Genomic DNA, 5000 nt, shown 5'->3' on the forward strand with positions numbered 1-5000 from the left:
TGTGGAAGTGAGGAGGGGTGGGGTGTGTAAGTGAGGAGGGTGGGTGTGGAAGTGAGGAGGGGTGGGGGGGTGTGGAAGTGAGGAGGGGTGGGGTGTGGAAGTGAGGAGGGGGATGGGGAGTGGAAGTGAGGAGGGGTGGGGTGTGTGGACAGTGAGGAGGGGGGGGGGGTGTGGAAGTGAGGAGGGGTGGGGTGTGTGGAAGTGAGGAGGGGTGGGGAGTGTGGAAGGTGGGAGGGATGAGGTGTGCTGGAAGTGAGGAGGGGTGGGGTGTGTGGAAGTGACGGAGGGGGTGGGTGTTGTGGAAGTGAGGAGGGGTGGGGTGTGTGAAGTGAGGAGGGGTGGGGTGTTTTGGAAGTGAGGAGGGGTGGGTGTGTGGAAGTGAGGAGGGGTGGGGTGTGGAAGTGAGGAGGGGTGGGGTGTGTGGAAGTGAGGAAGGGGTGGGGGTGTGGAAGTGAGGAGGGGTGGGGTGTGGAAGTGAGGAGGGATGGGGTGTGTGGAAGTGAGGATGGGTGGGGGTGTGGAAGTGAGGAGGGGTGGGGGTGGAAGTGAGGAGGGATGGGGTGTGGAAGTGAGGAGGGGTGGGGTGTGGAAGTGAGGAGGGGTGGGGTGTGTGGAAGTGAGGAGGGGTGGGGTGTGTGGAAGTGAGGAGGGGTGGGGGTGTGGAAGTGAGGAGGGGTGGGGTGTGTGGAAGTGAGGAGGGGTGGGGTGTGGAAGTGAGGAGGGGTGGGGTGTGTGGAAGTGAGGAGGGGTGGGGTGTGTGGAAGTGAGGAGGGGTGGGGGTGTGGAAGTGAGGAGGGGTGGGGTGTGTGGAAGTGAGGAGGGGTGGGGGTGTGGAAGTGAGGAGGGGTGGGGTGTGTGGAAGTGAGGAGGGGTGGGGTGTGTGGAAGTGAGGAGGGGTGGGGTGTGTGGAAGTGAGGAGGGGTGGGGTGTGTGGAAGTGAGGAGGGGTGGGGTGTGTGGAAGTGAGGAGGGGTGGGGTGTGTGGAAGTGAGGAGGGGTGGGGTGGTGTGGAAGTGAGGAGGGGTGGGGTGTGTGGAAGTGAGGAGGGTGGGGTGGGGGTGTGGAAGTGAGGAGGGGTGGGGTGTATGGAAGTGAGGAGGGGTGGGGTGTGTGGAAGTGAGGAGGGGTGGGGTGTATGGAAGTGAGGAGGGGTGGGGGTGTGGAAGTGAGGAGGGGTGGGGTGTGTGGAAGTGAGGAGGGGTGGGGTGTGGAAGTGAGGAGGGGTGGGGGGTGTGGAAGTGAGGAGGGGTGGGGGGTGTGGAAGTGAGGAGGGGTGGGGGTGTGGAAGTGAGGAGGGGTGGGGTGTGTGGAAGTGAGGAGGGGTGGGGGGGTGGAAGTGAGGAGGGGTGGGGGGTGTGGAAGTGAGGAGGGGTGGGGTGTGTGGAAGTGAGGAGGGGTGGGGGGTGTGGAAGTGAGGAGGGGTGGGGTGTGTGGAAGTGAGGAGGGGTGGGGGGGTGGAAGTGAGGAGGGGTGGGGGGTGTGGAAGTGAGGAGGGGTGGGGTGTGTGGAAGTGAGGAGGGGTGGGGTGTGTGGAAGTGAGGAGGGGTGGGGTGTGTGGAAGTGAGGAGGGTGGGGTGTGTGGAAGTGAGGAGGGGTGGGGTGTGTGGAAGTGAGGAGGGGTGGGGTGTGTGGAAGTGAGGAGGGGTGGGGTGTGTGGAAGTGAGGAGGGGTGGGGTGTGGAAGTGAGGAGGGGTGGGGTGTGTGGAAGTGAGGAGGGGGGGTGTGGAAGTGAGGAGGGGTGGGGTGTGTGGAAGTGAGGAGGGGTGGGGTGTGGAAGTGAGGAGGGGTGGGGTGTGTGGAAGTGAGGAGGGGTGGGGTGTGTGGAAGTGAGGAGGGGTGGGGTGTGGAAGTGAGGAGGGGTGGGGTGTGTGGAAGTGAGGAGGGGGGGTGTGGAAGTGAGGAGGGGTGGGGTGTGTGTGGAAATGGAGACGCCGTCTGTCTGCGTGCAGTGTGTGAAGGGTCACGCCTTGTGACCAACGTGCTCATCAATCCTGTCTTGTACTGTGACTCAACAAACTCATCAGTCCTGTCTTGTACTGTGACTCAGCAAACTCATCAATCCTGTCTTGTACTGTGACTCAACAAACTCATTAGTCCTATCTTTTACTGTGACTCAACAAACTCATTAGTTCTATCTTTTACTGTGACTCAGCAAACTCATTAGTTCTATCTTTTACTGTGACTCAACAAACTCAGCAGTTCTGTCTTGTACTGTGCTCAACAAACTCATCAGTTCTGTCTTATACTGTGACACAACAAAGTCATCAGTTCTGTCTTGTAGGCTGCTCAACATGCTCATCAGTCCTGTCTTGTACTGTACTCAGTGAACTCATCTATTTGTCCCCCCGCCCCCACCCCCCCACCCCCCCTTCACTCCTTCCTACTCACCCTCCTCAATGCACCCTGACAACTCCCAAGCGGCGGTCAGGGATTAAAGTCGTTAGTTAGCTAGCTGCTGTTTGCTTGTCCGCGAGGACGACAGGGGTGGGGAAGGGTGGGGTGGGTGGGGGTAGCCCTGGGGGGTAGTTCTACAGGCAATGAGAACGTGTCAACATCGTCGTTGCACCAAAATTAACTCGGCAGCGTAATGACTTTGTTCTTTACACTTAGGCTTAATTAAAAGGAACGCAGGAACATATAAATGTCAACTTCTTTCGACATTCATGTCACACTAAAATGAAAAAGGAACGCCGAACCACATTAGCATCGCTCGTTGCGGCACTAACATATGGACAGAGCACACAGAACTGTATTAAAAGCCTTGTTTATTCCGATTTCACCAAAACACGTGCACAGGACTGTGTTATGACTGTTTATTTCAATAACTACACCAAAGGTAACACAAGACTGTGTTGATATTGTTCGTTCCATTCACACTAAAAGGGCCACAGGGCTGTATTAACAATGTTCCTTACATTTACTCAAAAAAATAGTGCAGGGATGTATTAACATTTTTCATTCCATTTACTCCATAAGCACCACAAAACTGCGTTTACAGTGTCCATTCCATTTACACCAAGAGTACCTCAAAACTGCGTTTATAGTGTCCATTCCATTTACACCAAAAGTAACACAAAACTGCGTTTACAGTGTCCATTCCATTTACACCAAGAGTACTACAAAACTGCGTTTACAGTGTCCATTCCATTTACACCAAGAGTACCTCAAAGCTGCGTTTACAGTGTCAATTCCATTTACACCAAGAGTACCACAAAACTGCGTTTACAGGGTCCATTCCATTTACACCAAGAGTACCACAAAACTGCGTTTACAGCGTCCATTCCATTTACACCAAGAGTAACACAAAACTGCGTTTACAGTGTCCATTCCATTTACACCAAGAGTAACATAGGCTGAAGACCTGGCGACCTGTGAACTGACAAAGTGCCTCACATAGCAAAACCATCAACTCCAAAACCCGAAGCAGGCAACGTTTCACGTTGGTATTGCTGACTGGCGTCAGTCCTCTTCCACAATAGAGGCCAGTGTCCCCAGACAGCAGTGAGGAGAGGTCATCGCACAGTGCCAGCGTGTCTTCTTCACGGCAGCAGTGGGGAGAGGTCATCGCTCAGTGCCAACGTGTGTTCTTCACGGCAGCAGTGGGGAGACTGGAGTTCATCGCACAGTGTCAACATGTCTTCTTCACGGCAACAGTGGGGAGAGGTCATCGCACAGTGTCAACATGTCTTCTTCACGGCAGCAGCGGGGAGAGGTCATCGCTCAGTGCCAACGTGTGTTCTTCACGGCAGCAGTGGGGAGAGGTCATCGCACAGTGCCAACGTGTGTTCTTCACGGCAGCAGTGGGGAGAGGTCATCGCACAGTGCCAACATGTGTTCTTCACGGCAGCAGTGGGGAGAGGTCATCGCACAGTGCCAACGTGTGTTCTTCACGGCAGCAGTGGGGAGAGGTCATCGCACAGTGCCAACATGTGTTCTTCACGGCAGCAGTGGGGAGACTGGAGTTCATCGCACAGTGCCAACGTGTCTTCTTCACGGCAGCAGTTCAGGCATCCCCCACTTTCAGTTTCACAAGGAGGCATCACTGCGTTGGACAGACCAATCACATGCTACACCACATCTGCTTGGCACCTGCCTGACCAGCAGCATAACCCAACGCGCTTTGTCAGGCCTTTAAGTGCATGCTTATATATTTGTGTACCTATCTCAGTGGATTTCTTTTTACATGATTTTGCCAGAGGACAACACTTTCGTTGCCATGGGTTCTTTTTTCAGTGCGCCAAGTGCGTGCTGCACGCGGGACCTCGGTTTATCATCTCATCCGAAAGACTAGACGCTCGGTTTGATTTTCTTGGGAGAATTCGAACCCACACCCACACGGACTCTCTGTACTGGCAGCTGCTGAGCGTTTTAACCATTCTGCCACCTTCCTCCTTCATCGTCCATGCTAGGGGTCGGAGTCCCCTAACCACCACCATCCGCCCCAGCAATGACTTTCCGTGAGGCCTGTACAGACAGGGGGGTGACATGTCGACATCATTATGCAGCCCACTGTGCCACCTTTACTGCTCAAAGTGCTGCCTCAAGAACGCCGCTCTAATCAAGTGCCATTCTTCCCAGTAAAAAAAGAAAATAGTGGTAACAGAATTTTAACGTAATCTACGCGACCAGTCCCTATCAACCTATGAAAAACGAACAGAACTGGAAATATTGCCACTGTGCTAGGAATTAATTCAATTCAGTTCAATTCAAAATACTTTATTATCTGCTTCAACCAAAAACAGAAAATTTTCTTTTGGCTCACTTAAAATAAAATGCCTGTCAGAAAAAAAGAAAAGAAAAAAAAGAAGACCACAATAAAATTGTCACTATGTTCACAGCACACAGAAACATATCACCACCATATCACAATGATTTTGTTTTGTTTTATTTTGTTTTACAAAGGGTATCAGAGCCTTACAATTAAGATGATTATATTCTGCATCGTGTACGCGTTGATTTGTACAAGTCCAGTTTGCTTCTCTCTCTCTCTCTCTCTCTCTC

The sequence above is a fragment of the Babylonia areolata genome, chromosome 20, assembly GCF_041734735.1.
Source record: "Babylonia areolata isolate BAREFJ2019XMU chromosome 20, ASM4173473v1, whole genome shotgun sequence".
Classification (NCBI taxonomy): Eukaryota; Metazoa; Mollusca; class Gastropoda; order Neogastropoda; family Buccinidae; genus Babylonia; species Babylonia areolata.